General features: G+C 36.4%; 1 long non-coding RNA gene across 1 annotated transcript in view; it reads left to right on the top strand.

The window, feature by feature from the left end:
• Positions 1-8432: 8432 nt before the first annotated feature.
• The window catches only part of LOC138693788 (uncharacterized), a 64155-nt gene continuing 49998 nt past the window's right edge, over positions 8433-22589 (top strand). The window contains exon 1 of the long non-coding RNA XR_011330444.1: positions 8433-9302. This is a non-coding gene — a long non-coding RNA (uncharacterized lncRNA). The remainder of the gene's footprint in view (positions 9303-22589) is intronic.

Genomic DNA, 22589 nt, shown 5'->3' with positions numbered 1-22589 from the left:
GTCTCGCGTAATAGTTGAAGTCGACTGCAGTTTGCAGCTCTGATTTGATTAGATGTGTCGTGCTCCTGTTGTCAATATCTGTACAATTATTGTTCATCAGATTAAGTACCCTCTTTGTATAAGCATTAGTACTTGGTATACTTAGAATGAAACTAGCCAGTTTTTACAAATTTATAATATTAATATTGTTTGATTTTAAACAGGTGAGCTCTAAAACCAATTTCTGGCGAGCATTACCTCTACAAAGGCTTCACATTTTAATGCATCCTTGGAAAACAAAATTAATTTATCATATACAATAAATCATCATTCAAGGGAAAATTAAATGTTTAGAATAAAGATTTTTACATTTGCAAAAATATAGGAGAAAAATGCTCGCAGAGGAAAAAACGAGAATCGGGAGACATAAAAATTGGGGGCAAATACGAGAGATCCCGGGAAATACGAGAGGGTTGGCAACCCTAACAATGACATACCTAATGGATAAATAATTAAAATCAGTTCACTTTCTTATAATTGTCTAATGCTTGTAGTCCATTGTTGTTCAAATCCCCCCCCCCCCAGCTTCCTTTTATGTCACTTTTGAGTTTAACATCTAGTAGTAACTAGCTATGCTAAGAGAAGAGTCACTTTATTGAGTGTATTAAGTTGTTCTATTTGTGAAAGTGTAGCAATAACGTTGCTGTTAACTTAAAATGGGGAATTCAGACCACGAAAACTTGATCCAATTTGGAGATAATTAATTTTTTCTACCACTTCAAGTGGAAAAGGCATGATAACTACATACAAATCATATGGTTTGTAAATGCAGGGATTAGTTGCTACAATGAAGTTACATATTGAAAAATGTAATAGCATAAAAGATAAACAAGGAAAAATTAGGATAGGCCTACTCCAATATCTGACAATGAAAATAAAAATTGAGAGACAGATCCAATAGTTGCACCTTCAGTATCAAAACGAAAGAAATCACTCGTTACGGATCAACTATCCACTGAGGGACTATCTCTGAAAATTAAGCGAAGTAAACTTAGTCCCTTTGTCATCCGAACAAATGAGAAATAGAAAGAGGACTTAGATAAACAAGTTGCCAAATTTTGTTATTCTACAAACAGATCCTTCTGTTGCATTCAGCTGTAAGACAGAAGAACTGGTTCAAATATGTTGTCATGTAGGCCTATCACATTCCAATTCAAATTATTGTTAAAACACAGCATGTATATACAGTTTTCATTTTTCATCCCAGGCACTTCATAAACACTGAAGCATACACCAATCTGAGAATAATTTAAAATTATTTATATAAACAAAAATTTAATTTAAAAAAATTCGATTTAAATCAAATAAATCTGATTTAAATAAAAAAATCATTATTTTTAGTACAATTTATTATTTTTTTTACAACCGATGTAATAATGACTCCATAATGAACTTTACAAGATTACATCTCTTTGATTCAATCTAATATAAAGAACGTTATAATTAAGGCATTACATTAGTTTTTATCGTCTCTCTGCTGGTTGAGCTGTTTATTTTGCAACCCTACACTTCAGCGCCAGTGACAAGTGCAGTCTCTTAAATTGTTTGCTTCGAAATTATTAGTCGAGTTTGTTATGAATTTTATTTAGTGCCCTGTAGCAGTCGGACTTCGTAGTCAGGCACAAATTCTTACAGTTTATTGCGAAACTTATAAATGCGTGTCAAAAGTACAGTGAGTATCTACTTGTATGTATCTATGTTCTCTATACAAATTTACACATTTTGACCAATATTTACCAAATTTTTCACACTTATAACTTTTACAGCCAAGAAATAAACACAATTCGGACAAACCACTCCTCCCTTGATTTCATCCCTCAATCACTAAAAAGCAGTAATATTTGGTTCTGGGATACCACCGATAAAGAGTTTTTTTCTGTTCTGGGGGAATGGGAGAGAGAGGTTCTTTGATACGAAAGAAAGGAAAAGTTTACTTCACCAGGACACCCCATGGGGTAAGTTCTGAGAGAGGAAGAAAATCTGAAGTCCCCTAATCAAAGTACAATTTGATATCCTGGGATTTTTTTGGTAATACAATTATGAGATTGATTTGTCTGTTTTTTGTTTTTACTCTGATCACAAACCCCAAACGAGCGTATAGGCGTAAAGGGGTGGAAAATCCAAAATCTATCAATGTAAATAGTACAATATGATTGAAACTGTTGTGTCTTCGTGCGAATAAGTAATTTTTATAGACTGTAATGTGCATTTTTTCACATACATTTTTGGTCTGCCCACCCCAGTGCCCTCCCAATTTGAAAGTTCTGGTGCCGCCACTGTTTCTTTTATGTCGCTACGACTAATATGTAATGTTAATAAAAGCGTTCCTAGAAAGTTCGAGCGTGAAGTGTGTTTTATTACTTAATTATAATATTGTTGAATATATTTAAGTAAATGTATCTTTATCTTAGCTCGAATGGTTTTCTCATTGCATGTGCAAGTAAAATGCAGTGGCTCTTGAAAAAAGGAACTGGCGTCTGAAAATTCTAGAGTTTTGTCTGTCTCTGGTTTTAGGACAACATATGAGTAGACTAAGCTATATCTCTATAGCTTCTTTATTGATTTATTTTATGATTACCTACATACAGTACTAATATTGTTTTTACAGATGTGACACTGTCTTCAAAACCGAAAAAGATTTACTTAATCATGTGCACAATCATCAGGATAGTGCCGAAGAAACTGCAGAAAAACCAGTAAAAATAACGAAAACAGTGCAATGTGATGATTGTAGTCAAATATTTTTTGACGTAAGCACTATGAGGCGACACAAACAACGCAAGCATGCTAAGTCTCTTATCTATGCTGTTCCCAAGCTTCTTTGTCCTTTTTGTGATGACTGCTTCCTCACATATACATTCCTACACGAACATCTGCAGAACAGCCATGATTTCCCTATTGAAACTTCGTCACTAACTTTCAGTTCCCATGAAGGTGAGTGTTAATATAAAAGAAAATAATAAACAACGATTTTATAGCATTCACTTACTTCTATTAGGGTGGCAATGAACCTCCGGGTTCTCTAAAAGCCATTTGTAAGTAAGTTAGTAACTTAGGTACTTCTATTTCATTATTGTTTTTGTTGTGCAGAATTTGAAGCTTGGAAGACTGCGCAAGAGAAGGATGATATGGCATCATTTGTGAAGCGATCATCGAAAGGGAACATAAGTTACTATGTTTGCCACAGATCCGGAGTAAGCAGAGGCAACGCCAACGGAGCACAAAGGATCAGATGGAGAGAATCACAGAAGATTGACAAGTGTTGTCCAGCTCGTATTAAAGTGACAACAAATGAGGAAGAAATCCATGTAGAGTACACCAATAGTCATGCAGGCCACTTCATGTCAGTCAAGTATTTACGACTTTCAGAAGAAGAGAGAAGCATTCTAGCTGGAAAAAATAAAAAACGGAGTGACTTTTGAGCACATACTAGATGATATCCGCAATGACGTGGCTACAAAACATGAAGTAGAGAGAATCCACATGATAGATAAACAAGATCTGCGAAATGTTGTGAGAGACTTTGATTTGGACACCGATAAAATACACAGTAATGATGCCTTGAGTGTGCATATTTGGGTTGAAGACCAGAAGACTTTGGAAGCTGACAGTCCTGTACTCTACTATAAACCACAGGGAGCTGAAAGTCCTGACGGCATCCTCAAAAGAGATGACTTTATGTTGGTGTTAATGACACCCTACCAAAAAGAGTTTTCAAAGTTTGCAATGGATAAAATTTGTATTGACAGCACACATGGCACAACTGAACATGACTTTCAAATCACAACTTTGCTTACAGTGGATGAATATGGAGCAGGTGTGCCTATGGCAGAATGCATAAGCAACAGAATTGATTCATTATCGATGGTGCAATTTTTTACTTCCGTGAGAAATTTGACAGGTGTAATACACAGCAAAGTGTTCATGTCTGATGATTCTCCCTCTTATATAAACGCGTGGACAGAGGTAATGGGTCAGCCGGACCAGCACTTATTATGCATATGGCATATTGACAAGAATTGGAGGCAAAACTTGAATAGGATTAAAGACCCAATGAGGCAGTCTGAAGTTTATAAATCATGCAGGATGTTGTTAGAACTTACAGACGAAGATGAATTTCAAGAGCTAATGTTTGCATTCCTATCCTCTTGTAATGACGATCCTGATACAAAGGCGTTTGGCGAATACTTTCGTAGTACCTATGCCAATCGACCTCAGCAGTGGGCTTTCTGCTATCGTCTCCAAACAGGTCTCACCACGAACATGTATTCAGAGGCCTTACACAAGAAGCTGAAATATTGTTACATGGATGGAAAAAAGAACAGAAGGGTTGACAAGATAATTTCATTACTTCTTCGATTGACTAGGGACATTATGTTCGATAGAATGATACGAATGGCAAAAAACAAACCTACTTTCAGAATGAAGAAAATTGCTCAAAGTCACAAACGAAGTGAGGAAGTAGTGGATTCAATGGTTCGACAAATTCAAGCCCTTAAATGGAGCGTTGACTCGACCCATGAATCAAGAGGACAATACACTGTGTGCTTTAGTAGTGATGAATGTAGTGGATGCCCGCTAGCATGTCCAGAATGCAAAGTCTGCGTGCACCAATTTACTTGCACATGTGTTGACCACCTTATTAAAGGAAATATGTGCAAACATGTTCACGCTTGCATTCGAGTGAAGAGGAAAACAGAATTACAGAGTGTTCTTGCTCTCGAGGATGAGGTCGAAATTTCGGCAACACAGACGAAGAAAGACAGTAGCACATCATTCAACCAGCATTCTGAAAGTCTGATGAGATCATTACAAAGTGTACCTGTACACATTCAAGAAGCTGTGAGTGAACGGCAAAAGCTGCAAACACTTTTAGAGATGATTTCTGGCATTGCTGCTAATGCTTCAGACGAAATTATTCCCGAACTTCGTCAGGAGGCTGAACGATTCCTTCACAGAACACAGAAGTTATGCCAGAAAACTAAAGAAGTTGAATCCAGTGACACGCTTCATTTCAGTGCACCCTCCTTAGTTCAACCCACACATGCCAATATTGAACGACAAAGATTCTATTCGACGAAGAGGAAATCTGCTGTCTCTAAAAGAGCCATTTCAAAACCTACTGAGACGCAAAAAGCAATGTTAAAAGAAGCAATCAAAGGAAATCTAGTGACAAATGTGCACACAGATTTTGACCATGTCTATGAGAGTGGATCTCTTCTCAATAAGAGGCAATGAAATTATTACCCTACTGGTTCCTAAATATTGTAGCCTAAGTTCTTTTCGCTTCAAAAGTACAAGATATTTTACTTAACTTAGGTCAAGAAATTATAATTACATGTTTTTTTTATTTCTAATTTGTGACTCTTGTGAACTGTAACAATTTTAACAAATACTCATGTGAAATCTTTTGAATCTCTGCTGCAAGTGTATGCTAACGTCCTCAGTAGTGTGGTGCATTGTGTACCAATTTAAAACAGCCGGGCTGACTAAATGAAGTGGAGGTGTATTGGTCACATATTGGGTTCATTGTGACATTATTTTGTGAGTGTTGATATTTGGTAAAGATAGAGAGTGAAATGTCTTTCAGTGTAATATAGAGAATTTTTATTGTGAAACATTAAGTGAGAAAGAAATTGAAGAGAGACGAAAGTATCCCGAAGCACAAGTCCTTTTCAATCGTATGCTTAGAAACTTCCTCGTAAGCGCAGATCTATGGAATATCTGCATAATAAAAAGTGCTGATTTGAACAAAAAAAAAAAAAAAAACTTACAGACGAAAAGGCTAATAACATTCCAGTGCAGTTCTTTATCCTAAAGTGCGATGAATGTTTGGAAGTGGAATGTGGTCACTTTGGAGCAGTGCATTTAAATTTGGTGAGTAGGCCCTATATCATGCTTAATTTACTGATTTATTCATTTCGTATATTTCTTTATTATTCATTAATTTAATTTTTAAACCATGATTTGATTTATTTCTTAATTTAATAGGATATGCTATATACGCGTATCATTTGGGATGAGCAATGACAAAATCGGACGACTAACAGCAGAGTCCACTTTTCGTTGAGCCTTCCTATGTTATGAAATATTAAAAGTTGATTAAATTCTTCAAAGAATATACACCGTGTTCCGCTTATAAGTATAATAAAAGAAATAGTTATAATTTCATAACAATGCATGCAAATGGGTTAAGATTGGTACCATTGTAAAGAGGAAATTGGGAAGTTTTAATCCATTGTTGTTACTTATTTTTAGAAGACTCACGCATGCGCAGATCATTAAATAAGAGAATTCGTATCGTATCTTTAGTCAGTCAGCATGTGGACGCCACAGCAGAAAGCCTTTTGTGTGCTGTCATTAGCAGAACATAGATCCATAATTCGTGTACAGCGCTTGTTTCGCCGTCAGTACAATCTTAGACCGAGGGAAGCTGTACCGACGTACGTCTCAATAATGAAATGGGATAGGCAGCTCAGAGAAACAGGAAGTTTGTTGTCTAATGCAGGTAAACATTCCAAGCGTAAAGTGTCTGACGAAAATGTCGAACGCATTCGCGAGGCATTTCAGAGAAGCCCGCGGAAATCCATTCGACAGGCTAGTGTGCAGTTGAACATCCCACCAACAACAGTGCATACAGTGCTCCATAAAAGATTGCGTTTGCGAGCGTACAAGCTGCAACTTCATCAGATGATTACGCCGAATGATAAACTGGAACGAAAACGCTTTGCAGAAACAATGTTGGATAAAGTGGACGATGACGACACATTTCTAACTCGAGTCTGTTTCTCAGATGAGGCAACCTTCCACGTCAGTGGAAAAGTAAACCGACACAATTGTCGCATCTGGGGGTCGGAATATCCAAGTGTCGTAATTGAACACCAACGGGATTCCCCTAAATGGAATGTTTGGTGTGGGATCATGCGTGACAGAATCATTGGTCCCTATTTCTTTGCTGAAAAGACAGTCACTGCAAACACGTACCTGGATATGTTGCAACTGTATGCTGTGCCATAACTCCCAGATGGAGCAATTTTCCAGCAAGATGGGGCTCCACCACACTTTGCCAACATGGTTCGCACATTCTTAGACGAACAATTCCCTGCAAGATGGATCGGAAGAGGATCACCGTACATCACATGGCCTGCCAGATCACCAGATCTAACACCACCTGATTTTTTCCTGTGGGGGTTTGTTAAGGACCAGGTCTACAGGACGCCAGTACGTGATTTGGCAGACTTACAAGAAAGAATTTATGCTGCTGTCAACAATGTTACACCACAGATGCTTCATAACACTTGGGTCGAGGTTGAATACCGGTTGGATATTTCCCGTGCCACCAATGGAAGCCATGTTGAGGTTTATGGAACATAAGGTAACAAAAATTCCCAGTTTTCATTCTTTGTAGCAGTTGGTTTCAACTATATACTTGTATTAATTCAGAAGTTATAGCTATTTCTTTTGTTATACTTATAAGCGGAACACTCTGTATATATAGGTCTGTGTGAGCACTGCCAGGACGCATAAAACAGATTCTTATAAACCATTATTTCAAACGTAACAAACATCTTTCCTTGCGAATATATATATATATATACACATACATACCTTCCTTAATGGCATTTCTCATAGATAATGAGGGTACGTTCTCAAGAATTATCGGAATTTACAACCAATACAAGGCATAAAAATGATTTTCTTCAGCATCGACTTCTTTAACGTGTTTCCTAAATCGTGTATAAATACGAATGTGTTATTCATTTACACGTGTCTCTGTGCCAAGATTGAATAACCTCCGTCTAACCGTTATACAATTCGTTTACAGCCAAAGACGTAGTTTTTACAATTTAACAACTTTAATTAACAGTACCTTTCTTCTACTCCTTAACAAGGAAAACAAACACGCCTGCATCATAACCGGAAACTTGATTAGGTATTGTAATTTTTGTTTTTTTAAACGACGGTTATTTTGCATAGAATTTTGAACATTTATTTTAACAAGTAGAGAGGAATGTGCTGTGTGGAAGTTTCTCTCGCATTTCGCGAACAGTGGAGTGCTTGTGATTTACGATTTCGGCTTCTCTCGGCTATATTCGGTGGATTCAGGAATCCGGCCTGGCTGCGAACAGTGGAGTGTTTGTGATTTACGATTTCGGCTTCTCTCGGCTATATTCGGTGGATTCAGGAATCCGGCCTGGCTGTACATTGAACGGCTCGTGCTGTAGGTGTTTCAAACTTCATCTTCTACACCTTTATCTGAAACATGTGAAATCACTAATTTTATAGTTTCGATATTGAGTGTTTAATAATTATTTATATCTTATCTACTCATTATTTAACAATTAAATGCAAACAAATTTGTAGAAACAAAAATTAGGTGGGTTTTATGACGTTAAATTTGGTGAGTTTTTGTACGTGTGTAGTGACTTTTCGCAAATTGGAGTTGGCGGCACTGTCGAATAGGTGCAGGCGGTGATTTACAAAGTAGTTTCGTTTGGTGTTAAGTTGAGAGGATAAACTAATGTATTTGTAGTTCCTGAGAGATTAAGTAATGATTTTACGTAAGTCAGTTCGTAGACATTCATTTAATTTAATATACTGTAATCGTAAGCAGCAAATTTGGTTGTGAAATGGGTCATTCCTGTTGTGTGTCTGGTTAGAAATCGAACTATGGCAAAGCACCATATATTACAGTTTTTAAATTTCGTAAAGAGAAAACATTGAGGGGAAAGTGGCTGAAGAATATACAACGTGATAATTTTGAAGTGAATGATAAAACAGTATGTGTTATATATTTCAAACTTAAGTTTGTGGTTAGAGAAGATATTTTCCCTTCGCTGAATAGTGAACTTATTCGTGTTCCTCTGAAAATTCCAAACAAACCTGACTAATGATGGTTATCCTATAATTTTTCCTAATCATTCATCTTATCTCGCAGTGAAACTTAGCAAAGGAAGGAAAGATTCTGAAGAGCGTGTGCAGCAGATTTTACAGAAAGATGAGAATAGCCTAACTTTATTGAATGGTATCAACAAGATATCATTGCAAATTTTGATTAGGCTATTTCACAAGTGAAATTACGGGAAAAGACATTAATCCATTCATAACTATCATCAAGGAAGATTACATCTTTTTCATTAAAATAGATTAACTTATGATGGATATACGTAGTGATGTACACCATCTGTGTCATTGACTTTTAAAGTTTCGAGTAATTTAGATGTGACTTGAAATGTGACAGCTGGAGCAAATTTGATAATTTGGTGAGTTACCTTGTTAATTCTAATAATCATACTATGTCAGTCTCTGAAAGAATGCTTATATTGTGAAATTTATCGACTCATGCAAGTACTGATTAGCAACAATTACGAGTCTGAATTTTTTAAGTTAAAAATTTGAGAGTTGCTATGATAACATTTAGAATTCAGTTCATTGAAAACTCTGTAAGCTAATATAGTAGATGGTGGATGAAGTTGTGGTGTGCCTTTGTTAAAAGTTGTTAAAAATGTGTAAAAGTGTTAGCTAACATATTTAACTATACCAAAGTTTTTAATAACAAAAAAGTGTCCAAGGAACTGGCAAAAAAGAAAAAAACTGAAAGTCAGTTAAAGAAGAAAAGTTACTGACGAACTTGGAACCAAAGTAAAAATGCACAAGAAATGTGAACTTGGCAACAAGTAAATAGGGCTATGTCAGGTAATCTGCATTTTCCATTTTTTTTTTTGCACATCAGTTACTTTGTTTACATTCTGTTTTTTTCTAGTAGCCTGTATACGATGGATAGTATACTAGAAAGTCGACAGCAATTGGGAAGGCGGTCGTCTGCTAACGTTTGCGTCGAGAGAGACAGATAGAGAGAGCAAGGCAGCGTACAACATTGCCACATCGTACTTACACGTGTGTGCAATACAAATAGCGCAGGAGAGAATTTAAATTCTCAAAAGATAATAATGACCTTAGCATTGTTTACTGTAAGCATGACACCAAACAATCCCCCTTTCCTTTATTAACAGCGTTCTTTACACTGTTCCCAATCCCACACCACATGCTTCTGCAGTCGTTTCTTGTGCGTTGGCAACGTTGCAACCATCACCATGATGGCCGGCAGCATTCTGCTCGTCAGCATTTTAAAAATAATTATACACCTTAAACACTATTTCCCGCGCCTGCTTGTGCAATACTTGTCTTCTTACAATCTCTCCTTTCATTTATTTATTTACCTTACACACATAAGTTATTATGTCAGTTTTATTTATTCAGTGTATTGAAACACTCATAGTGAACAAACGGACTCGGGAAGCACTTGTTACAGACTGATTCCGATTGGTTCTACTGTACCGCCTTGTGACGTCACATACCAGAAATGCTATGGAGCATATAGCAGACGATCTCCTTCCCAAATGCTGCCGACTCTAGTTGATTGAGCTGTTTTTATGCATGCAGTTGTGATTTAACGTAATCAGTAATATTAGACTATTTCGTTATAAGTGAAATGCGTAGTTGTGAAAAATAACTCTCGGTCGAAGGTTTCTTGTAGAATTTATGCCTAAATAATTTCAAAGCGTTTTCTCATAAGTTATGCCTGTTTGTACAGTAAGTTACCTGTAACTTATATTATAGAATAGTTTCCATTTGAATCTGATCTTGTATATTGTCAGCTGACCATCTTCGATGGCTGCCATGTTTTTTTCTATGTTATAGTACAGTCTAGTAGGCTATATACAGTCACGAAGCTCAATACGTAGGAAATATGCATCCATAGATAGTTGCTAACCACTAGGATTACTACTATAGCCTCGTCACAGACAATGCAAAATAGTACCGGCACAGTCTATTGTTCCTAGTACCCTCAACAACTCAAGGTTCGTGAATGTATATACTAGTCTGTGTAATGGAATCTGGTCTTGCCCTAACCCTCTAGCCCAAAGAGTTTGTAATACTTACTAGAGACACATACCTGTGAGTGGCAGGCAAGGAAAATGTCACATCCGTCCCATCGCTTTCAAGCATTTTGCCTTGGCTCGCTCTCTCCTTTCTTTTTATCCTCGAAGGTTGAACCCAACGAGTCTTCTGAGCTCGTGGGTTGAATGTGTTATGGTTGTTACATTTCATTTCTGCTTTCTTTTATTACTGTTCATCATATTCACCAACAGATAAGGATACTGTGTGGTTCCTATGGAGCCATTAAAAAGAGTTGTCTCAGGAGGATAGGATGAGACGAAAAGTAGGCCTATATTGCATCTTGTGAATCTTATTTCATAACTCGAATATCCAAATTTTACTAACACTTATTTATTTTTAATAGTCGTCACTAAACTCATGACCAGAAGTCTCTTTCCTTTTGTAAAGAGGTACAAAATGGAAGATGGTTGGTATTGCATCAGCCAGTAAACGTCTCCTCTTGTTTACAAAATAGCCTACATGCATTTATTCTCGAAGTGTGCAGAACACAAAGTACTATGTGTTGTGGGATACCATTGATTTGTCTTTATTTCCAGAGTCCATGGATATCCAGAGTATCACAATCCTTTGCGCCGGAAATACCAACAAATCACCCATTGTTATTCCCGTGGGCGCTATTTTCCATACCACTCCATTAGAACTATAATAGATAAATGGTTAAACAGAGAAAAAGCAGCATATCTAGGATTCCTGGGTTTACACTCAGCTTTTGATGAAGTTCCTAGAGAAGAGATGTGGAAAGCTCCGAGGAAGAAAGAAACCCCTAAGAAGCTGATGAGAGCTATGCAATCAGTATTTCAAAAGGTAGAAGGAGTAGTATGTATGGATGGTCAGGTACATTTGACATGAGGGGACAGTTTAAGCCCACTACTGTTCATCATCTTTATGGATGAAATAATGACATGTAAAGCCAGATGGATAAATCTGTAGCTTAGTTGGGATGTGGAAAATGAGACCAGTATATGTACAGGCTTCAGTATATTGCGCGCATAACAGATACAGAGAGCAAGCTAGAAAAGGCAGTGACGGAATGGACGGAAACATAGACAGAAAGGGGCATGAGAGTTAATATGAAGAAAAGTCAAGTTATGATGATTACAAGGACGGAGGAAAATATAGAGATCATGTGCTTAGGACAAAAATTAGAACCTGTTGAGTCCTACAACTACCTCAGAACCGAATATGCCGAACAGAAAAACTCCAACTAGAAGTCCGTAACAGGGTCCAAAAGGCAACCTCGGCATACTTCGCAATTAATGACATTATATTTGGCAAGTCAGAGTTGGAAAAGAAAACAAAGACTAGAGTTCAGAAAGCAATTATATAACCAATACTAATATATGGATGGGAGAGCTGGGTCCTAACAGTTTGAATGCTGTACAGATGAGAACAGCATGTGAAACTAGGAGAGATCGGAACACATCAGAGAGGAATTGCAACAAGAACCAGTAGGCTAGTCAAAAGAACAGAAGAACAGCAGTTGAGGTGGTATGGACACGTCCAAAGGAAGGAAGACAAGGCAGTTTGCAGAAGCTAAACCCAGGAAAGTCGCCTGAAAGGGAGGCCAAGAATAATGTGGGAAGAAGTTATCAAGGAGATAGTCGAAAAAAGACGGAAGTCGATGGCACAAATAAAACTTCTTACAGCTGACTGGGAACAATATAAGAAATGGATCAGAGGCAAGCCCTCCACGCTGCTCCGGTGGGAATCAGGAGGTAGTGAAAGAAGAAGAAAAGGAAGCTATTTTCCGTATATAGTCGTATAGGAAATGAATGTAGCCTAAATCAGAGACAAATATTTTTAATTTTAAGGGCCACGGACTCTGGCCTAAATTGAGTTTTACTTTAAACATTCGTATCTCAAGCCTGTTGAAATGGAATAACATTGGTGGCCTACTAGCTGATTGCGTTACTCTGGGTGTCCACGGATTCTGTTCATTTTCTAAACCCACTGCTTCCTTAACAACTTATTTCCCAACAGAAATCTGTAAAGCAATATACATGTTACAGAATTTTTCTATCAATAACAACTGTTATAGGCTATTTATAGTACGCCGAATACTAAGTTATGGCAAACTACTTACTTGAAACATGATGTATTTTTTGTTTTGTCACTTCATTTGCTGAAGTTATAAGCAGAACACACAAGAGGCATCTTAATTAGGGGATTTAAAAATCTCCATTTGTGTATACACCTCCTTCTGCTGACCAGTTAAAACATGGAGTCCAGCACCACCCAGAGCGCCACTTTCAGCTCGATGGTCTAGCCTGTATGGTCAGCTGCTAGTTCCTAGTCCCAACAGCTTGCCATGTTCATTACAGGTTTCCACACTGTATTCAGCTGTATTCATCTAGTTGGATTTCGATGACTTCCTTGATGACTAGCTAGTTCCCAATAACCCTATGCCTTTTCCAAGATGGTGGTGGCATTGAAATCTATCTTGTGGCCCATTTCCAGGCTGTGTTGCGCTACTGCCGACTTATCGGGGTAATGTAGTCTTATGCTGCATTGATGTTCCTTGCAGTATTCCATAATGGTGCGTCCCGTCTGGCCAATATAGCATTTTCTGCACTCACAAGGTATTTTAATAGACAGCAGGTATACTAAGACCAAGGTCGTTCTTAACTGGTCTCAGCAATTTTTTTTACTAAAGATTATTATTTCTTTGTTCCTACAGAATATAGCCTATCTGTCCCAATAATTGTTCTCAGTAAATTCAGAACTTTCATATCTTTCTTGACTTTTGAATAACTACCCTATATTTTTTCTCCCTTGTGGCCTATAACTTAATGTATTATTTTCATAGGATTTTTTTCCCCCCCCCCCCCACTCTACATGTTGCATCCAAGAGTTTCTGTAGGTTAATTGAAGGGTTCAGAACCATAGTGGGCCAAGCGCCATTTACTAAAACCGTAAAAAACAATGGTTAAAATGAAGTTATTACCATAATTGAATGGAAATGTATAGCAAGTAAATATAAAGTATATACATTAAAACTAAATGATGTCAGTCTTCATTAAACTGTGGCATTCACTTAACTTTAACCCTTGCTTTCTCCATTTTTAATAAATGGCGTTTGGCCCACTATGGCTCCGGACCCTTCAATTGCTGATTGTATGCTAGTGACTAAGAGCCTAAACAAATATAACATTACAGTTAATTGATTCGTTTATTAGTTTACTTATACAAAAATCCGGAACATACCAGTATCCGCTTCCCTAGTACATTTTCAGAACACTGTAACAGAATATTTCTGATACCTAGTCCTGGAAAAATCGACCAAAATACTTCTTTCCCATACTCTTATAATGATAAAGTAAAACTCTTTATTCATTTCCTTTTTTGTATATGTTTCAATATAGTAAAATCATTGAATTAATCCCCTAATGACAGGATTTATCTTGTATTTTTTTTAAACACACATCAAAGCTTGTAATGTCAAGCAGTGCTGTCACATTTTCGTTGTAAAGAAAATCCTTAGATAAATTATTTTTATACCAACATCCATACACTGATTCGTAACACAACCATCTGCAGAAAACAAATTTTAAGCAATAAGATGACCTTTATTTAAAATTGAAACTAAAATTATTATACATCTTGATTATACAACTTTTAACACTGTATCACTTCGGAATATGTATTACATGTCTTTCTCGTGTTCTGTTCTGAAGCTGGCCCATAACAGGCTGAAACATGTTAACCAGGCACAGTAAAATTTAATACGAGAAAGACATATAATACATATTACAATTATTAACTTTTTTCGTCTATGTATCAACTCGATAGCCTATATCATAATAATCACAATGTTTTGTATTTGGCATGGAGTTTATATTGACACGTGAATTAAAATGTTAACTCATTAGTTAAACGTATGTTAAAGCTCCTTGTGATTGGAGCAAATCTGAGAAATCCTGATCAATAAACAAGCTCTTATCTTACCTCTTCAAAGAAAAACGTCGTCTTTGACACTGCTGGGCAAACATGAGGCTACACGCAACTCAAACCCCCTTCAGCGAATTACTGGTATGTTTGGCAGCAGTGTGCAGCGTACATTTCCAAAAAAAAAAAAAAAGCATTGCTTCTTTACGACTTTAATTTTCTTCCATAGCAAAGCTGGCATAACCTTTGACCTTCTCCCACAAATGGTGAAGTTGGAAAAATACCTTCAAAGTGGAGGGGTGCTGTCTTAGATGTGTGGCTGAGAATGCATCTATGTTATACAGTAGCCTACTTCACCTCCATCAGGATGATGACAACAGTTAAGGTTCAAGTTCATTTGAGCCTGTTCCTGTGTCTCAAGATGTCTTGATTTGACCATCATTGTTCAGGTGTTCGTCTATCTCGGAATTTCCACTAAAGTTAGTTGACTTTAAACAATGGCAGCAGAGAAAAATTCTGATTTAACGGTCAACAAATTTTGTAACAGATTTTAATATTTTTGTCGGCGATGAAATTGATACAGTTGTGAACATTTTAAATTCATAACAGGCCTAGTTCACAAGTAAAACACAAATTTAATCTAGCCTATATAGGTAATATTTAAGTTTTACAGGTATATTATATAAGTGTCAATAAGCTGAGAATACAGAAGTTTATTGACTGTTTGCCATCAAAAAGCTTATCAATTGCTGAGTGAAGTGTATTCGCTAAATTAGCATGATGTGTTTGACAGTGTTACATAGGTGGACGTTTTCGGCAAATGTTTTGCCATCTTCAGATCATTTTGATATAAATGTAACAATAGGCTATATGAACACATTACTGGATTAGCACACAGACAATGTAAAAAATTAAAATAGTTAAAATAATTACTGCTAATTGATAAGTTGGTTAAAATATAACAATATAACAATGAAGAAAATTTTATCTTCCATTAATGCATTGTATGAAAAATGGTATTGTTTGTAGCTATTTGTTTATGTTGAACATTCGTTGGCTCTTATAACTGATGTTAATAATGTTGTAGTTTTCCATAAGGAAGATTGTTGCAAGTTGTGTAAATCAACCAGGCCATATGCAACTGCAAATATTCAAACGAAAAAAAAAAAGATGTCCTTAGCTAGTAATTAATAGTTTTCAATCTCTTCTTTAGGACTTGCGTGTGGTGTTGAAAGCTGCTAGGTTATATCGTTGAATGATGGACACAAGCAGGCTTACAAAGTGTGTGTGAGGGTATTACGTCATATGGGGAAGGTTGAGTAAAATAATGTTGGAAGGCGCTAATTACGGAGGTTTGTAAATGTTGATGAATTTAAATAGGCCTAAATTAAACAAAGGATTGTGTACATTTGAAATTTGTTCGTTAAGAAGTGATATTCCTAAATTAAATTCTTTTGCAATATGGTATTCTTTGGTGGTTTCTATTTTGGAACACTTAATTATTTAAGATTTGTATATAGTTAGGGCATCATGTGTGCAACGATGTTGGGGAGCAAAACTGCCTTAAAAATGTACAAATTGTCTGAAAGGAATTATCATTTTCTCCTGGCCGAATCCAATGTTTTGATGTGTTAGAATACATGTAAATTAGTAAGTGAACAATATCCTCCATCGTCCCATATGTGTAATACAATAGCATAATAATTTTTCTCTCTACTATCTTCTTTTATACTCTCTTTTAAGTGAACAAAAACAAAATCTCCATTGTTCACAATAGTTGGTTTTGTTTCTAAAATTCAGCAATGCTCATTGCTTGATGGAAGAACAGTAACAAGTTCATTTGGTGTTGGCATTAATAGAGGTTTGACCCACAACTAAGGTGTCACATTTTTCTGCAATGGTGAAGTAGTGGAGGCTTTGCAAATTTGAAATGTAAGTCACTTATTCCCATCTAGCTTCTAACAGTCCTCTTACAGCTTCAGTTTTCAGCAGCATTAATATATTTCATTTTAATGCCAGGATCAATTTCTTTTGCGCAGTTATAGAACTCCTCTGGAGTAGTAATATTGGCTTTTATACTTTTCACTGCAAGTTAACATCATCCGTGGTAGGAAGCAAAAAGGTTTCATTTTGCCTTTACAGCAAAGTCAGAAATTTTATTTTCACTTTGCTCATTATGGGCTCTATGTATTCATAGACATTTTTAGCGCGGGCTTTCGGTGGATGATCAGCATTTTTCGTATTCATAAACCAGCGTTAGCGATAGAATATGATTTGAATTCTGTACAAGTAACCAGTGGATAGCCGGGGCTAGCTTAGTACGCTCGTAGCACGTATTGCGAAATGTCTATGAATAGCACCCTATATGTCTTGTGGGTAGATTTTCTTGTGACAAAGAAATTCTTTGCTTGAGGGCTCTTCCGTAAAATCAATTTTTGTGAGGGCTATTTGGTAATGCTTTACTTACTCTATTCAAAGACTTCCCCATAGTTCGTGGACATCTACAGTATAAGCAATTTTTTTTTAGTGTTTCACATGCTGTGTATACTGTACTTTCTTATTTTTTAGTTTTTGCTTTTTTTTTTTCAGCCCAATTTCTCTTCTTTTAACATCTCTCTGTCACTCCTTTGCCAAATGTTTCAGATATTTTGATTGGCTAATCTTCAATCTTTTTCGAAACTCTGTTATTCTCTTGTTTGAACTCATCTGATATAAAAATAATAATGTTACTTCATCTCATAGGAAATTATAGATCCAATGACAGTATTATGGACATGCCATTAATGTCTCGCCCGTAACACTTTTTAAATAACTATTATATGTGGCCCAGGTTAAGGTTGATGTCTGTCGTCGATTTGCAAAAGGGGACAAAGTGTTAGGAAATCGCAAAAAAAAAAAAAAAAAAAAAAACATAACAGTCTTAAAAAATTAAAATGTTCATGGATCCTGAATGTATGTACCCATAGTGATCTAATTAGAAAAAAATATGTGAACATTTTAATTTGTTAACTTAGTTAGGCTATAGTTTTTGCGATTTTCCAAGACTTTGTTATTTTGGACATGCCCCCTTTTGCAAATTGACGACAGATGTGAAGTATGAAAGTCAAAATTTGCATTTTCTTACAAGGGAACTTTTCATTGCTCCCCCCTCCAGATTTTAACAAATGATAACTTATTTTATTGCTCTGAGAGATCTGAACCAAAATATAAAATCAAAACATGCCGAAGTTATGATTAAAAGGGCTTAAATAACGTTACAAGAATCACAAAACATTGTATGTAAATGTGTAATGGACATGGAATGGCTTCTGAAGGACACAGAGGTAACTCAACGGATAGCGTGTTTAGTTGTTAAGTAGAAGACCTGTGTTCAAATCATATACACATCTTGTCATCTTGTCTTATAATAATGTTTTATTTTCTTGTGTAATCCTTTTTGTTAGTTTTTTTATTATTCTTTCATTGTTTGAAATCTAATGGCAAAAAAAAAACAAGACAAAACAAATGTGATTACTCTAAACTAATAAAATAAAAGTATCTTACTTATTTTATTGCGAACAGTGAATGATAGTGGAAGGTCTCATTACTGAACATATGATCAAAACAACACATCGTAGCATAATACTACAACAAATAAATTCCAGGTTTTTTCCTTGTGCTCTGTCAAAGCATATATTCTTCATATTTTCAAAAGTTTCAACGTCATAATCCTCACATCCAAGCATCGGTATTCAGAAGTCCAGTCCTCTACATGTTTTTGTTTTAAAATGTCGAAATAATAAAAAGTAGCCGGGAATTGAACCGAGAACTTTTACTTGAAAGGCACGTCACTAATGGTTGAGCTACGTGAACGATGATATAATTATAAAGTATACTAATTGGCATGCAGTGACTCTGAACTAGGATTTACGCCCTTTAGAAGCAACTTCGGCATATTTGCAAGGTCGTTCCTTATTCTCGTTTTCACGAGCTTCAAAATGAGCTGTGTTCCAATAAAATGTGAAAGGGGTGTGATGTAAAGTTTCCCTTGTTAGTGTAAATAATTTTTTTTAATATCTTTTTCATTTTTTTCTGTTATGGGCTGTTATTTTTGTCATATTTCAGATAATTTTTGCATTCTTAACTCACTTCGGAAATGTGGTTTCATGGACTGTACTGTTTCATAAGAATGTATGTAATGTGGATGGAAAAATTTCACCAATTGCTGGAATAGGAAGTAAGAATTTTAATGGTCTTTCAGACAAAACTAGTAACTATTAAAGGGAAAATATTAAGTTCATCATACACTATGGACTTTCAGCTTTAATTTGACACTGAGTGTAGATGAATAGAAGTAGTGTCCGTGAGGAGGGTTTTAAGCTTAGTTCACAAGAGTCTGATATGTAATAATAGACAACAGAGCCAGAAGGACTGAGCAATGGATCTTGTGAACCGTGCGGTAATTTGTAAGTGGTGGATAAGAGGATTAAAGACCTTTAACGATACCAAAGGGAAAATACTGAATGACAAGAATGGCATCTCAAAGAAGTGGAGGCATGGCAATGATAAATCGTATGCTAGTTTGTAAATGGTGGTTAAGAGGATTAGAGACCTTTAGCGGTACCGAAGGAAAATACTGAATGACATCTCAAAGAAGTGGGGACGTGGCGTCTATATTTATGAGCTATAGTGAGGAACAATATTAACTTTTAGCATGTAAAATTCAGGGCTCTAGCAATAAGTCATAACTAGGGAGAAGAGACTGTACATTTCATGCAGTAAGTTGCAACTAAGGAGAAGAGACCATATGTTTCATGTTGCAACTACAGTCTATGCAAAACTAGAAAGATATTGACAGTTCTCTCTCGCAGACGCAGAAAGGGAGCGACGCGACGTTGTGAAGTTGTGCAGTAGTGCAGTGTGGCTCTTTGTCTGCCGTGTCGGAACTAAGCAGCTGACACGAAATTGTGAACTCACAAATTTGTATCATACGGCAGTCTTAGACCGGACTAATAATAATAATAATAATAATAATACTAATAATAATAATAAACGTATGAATGAATTTGAATATGGTACATAGGCTAATATGTAAGCGATAATTTCTCTCCATTAATATCTTACAACCATTGATTTTTTATACTTGAAATCTAAATTCTTTAAGACAGTGTGCAGAGAAGAAACACTGCTGTGGAAAAGATCTGCATCTCGAAGTGAAGTTTGCAACTTCTTTTAACGTAGGATGCTCCTCCCGTCAGTATTATAAATATACATGCCGCCAGAGTGCTCCTCCTGAAAGGCATCTAAATTTGTCACCCGCTTTTCTACTTTTCTTTTCTTTCCCAGGGTTTAAAGTCAGGAAGGTCCATTTTCTTGCTCATTCATTTTAAAATTTTCCTTTCCTGTTTTAACGATGGTGTTATTTCCTATTTTGAGAGCCTCTGCAGTACTATTTACCAACTTTTGTACTGGAATAAGAGGCCCGCCATTGTCTCTTGTTTCTCGAAATATACAAACCATTTCTCTCGCCTGCCTTGGAAGAGGAGCGTCTTTTCCGTTTCTTCTTGCTGTCCCTTGCAGCACTCCTTGTTCCATCTGAGCCTGTGGCTCGTTTTGTGCCACTATCTGCCTTGCGACATGCTATGAGTGAAACACACGGACACTATAAATCGCGTTACAAATACACTCACAACTAAACTCAAACTAAGCCTATCTTCATCAACAACAAAACATCTACGAAAACAATAGCAACAACAGAACACCAATACTTGCTGTAACACAGCAACGAAGATTCAACACTTCCAAACAAAGCATGTGCTCGCTGTGAAACAGTCGGCAACGTTGGCCTGTTCACATGGTCTCTGATTGGCTAGTTTGAGCAGTTGCCATGATCACGCTTAGAAGCCACTGAAGTTTCAATACCTTTCTAGTTTTTCAGGGGCGTAATGTTAGGGCCTGCAATGCAGGTTGGCCCGCAAACACCACACAAATAAAGAAAGTAACTACAGTTTGTTGAACGCCTCCTCTTCCTCTCTCTCCCCCCATTACGTGGTAGCTATTAGGTTACGTCCATTTTCGGCTTTCTTCCCTCCAAAATTTTCTAGAGCTCCTTCAGTGGAGCAGCAAAACCCGAAATGAGACAAATGGCCTCAGTTTTTCTCGGACCCAAACTCCCTTGCAAGGAACCTTTTAAAGTTTCTTTTCCCATTTGCCTCTCTTTCAATCAGTGGCGTGTACTGGTTAAAGGGTTTGGGCTACCACTGACCCTAGTATTACACAAAATATATTTTAAAATCCTTATAATAAAATTCCTTACATATTTATGTGAATTCCAGACGTCTTGATTGGGACGAAAATACGTTGATGACTTCGTCCTTGAAATTACAGTTGGGCCACTTGCAAAGTTTCTGTAGAAATGACTTTTCAATGGATATTAGTGCCAAGCCGGATAAACGTTCTTGTGTATGAGTTGATCTACAGTAGGATTTTATTCTCTTCACCGCAGAAAATGTTCTTTCTACCGATGCTGACGTAGCTGGTATTGTCACAATTAATGTTGCCAATTTAAGGACTTCAGGAATAACTTGGTTCAGCTGGTTTTCATATATGGCAGATAATATTTCATGGATAAGTTTGTTCGAAAAATCAAAGACTTCTGCTGAATATATTACACTTAATTCATTTTTCAAACGTACTTGATCAAAGTGACTGTTATAGGACTGAAATAATTTGTTTAGTGCCTCATTCGGGAAGTTTTCTCTATAAGCAGAACATTTTTGAGAATCTAGAAGATGTGTGAACTGAAGCTTTCCATAATCAGAAAATCTGTCAGTAATTTCCATGTGCATACGATCTAGTAGTAGTACAGCTGCCTGTATTTCAATTCATCATCTCCTTTTCTTCGCTTTAATGGTGGCTCCATTGTATTGGCTGAAGAATTTTCATTTTCCATATTACTCCATATGGACGGAAACCCACTACGTCTGAACTCGGATATAGTATGTTTTAACTTTGATACCTCTTGCAAGCAGTATGCTATGTCTAGACTTTTTGTCTGAAGAATATTGTAGAGCACATCTGTATGTGCGAACACTCTAGCATAGACTTCAAGAAGAAATATATTCTGAAACTGTGTGAAAAAATTAAAATATCCTTGAGCCTGCACATTTACAGCATCATCCCAGTTTTCTTCAGAGTCATTACAAAAGATATTTTTAAAGAAAGCAGTCAGTTTTTCTCTGTATTCCTTTACTGTATTTACAAGCCGAGATGTAAAATTACATCTAGTTGGTGCTACTTTTGGGAGTTTCTTGTTCATAAATTCCTTGAGTTTTCTGATCTTTTAGGAGATGATGAGAAAAATGCAGCTAAACCCGACAGTGTTTTGAAAAAAATACGGCATTCTGGAATGGATGAAGTAGTTTGTTGCAAAACTAAATTGAGAACATGGCTGTAACAATGGACAAATAGTGCTTGAGGATACTTTTCTTGAACTTTTGTTTTTAAGCCATTAATATTTCCCGCCATAACTGAAGCACCATCGTATGTCTGTGCAATTAACTTATTGCCGACATTGTATTCTGCTATAACACCTTCCACATGCTGAAACAAAGCAGCAGCAGTTTTGCCCGAACTGACATTTGTGAATCCTATCGTTCTTGAACATTGGCAGTACTGTCGACGTATCTTAAAACAGTGGACAATTGACTCTGATTAGAGCAGTC

This window comes from Periplaneta americana, unplaced genomic scaffold, assembly GCF_040183065.1.
Source record: "Periplaneta americana isolate PAMFEO1 unplaced genomic scaffold, P.americana_PAMFEO1_priV1 scaffold_21, whole genome shotgun sequence".
NCBI lineage: Eukaryota > Metazoa > Arthropoda > Insecta > Blattodea > Blattidae > Periplaneta > Periplaneta americana.
The sequence above is the reverse complement of the archived record's forward strand: the minus strand, read 5'-3'. Positions and strand labels throughout refer to the sequence as shown.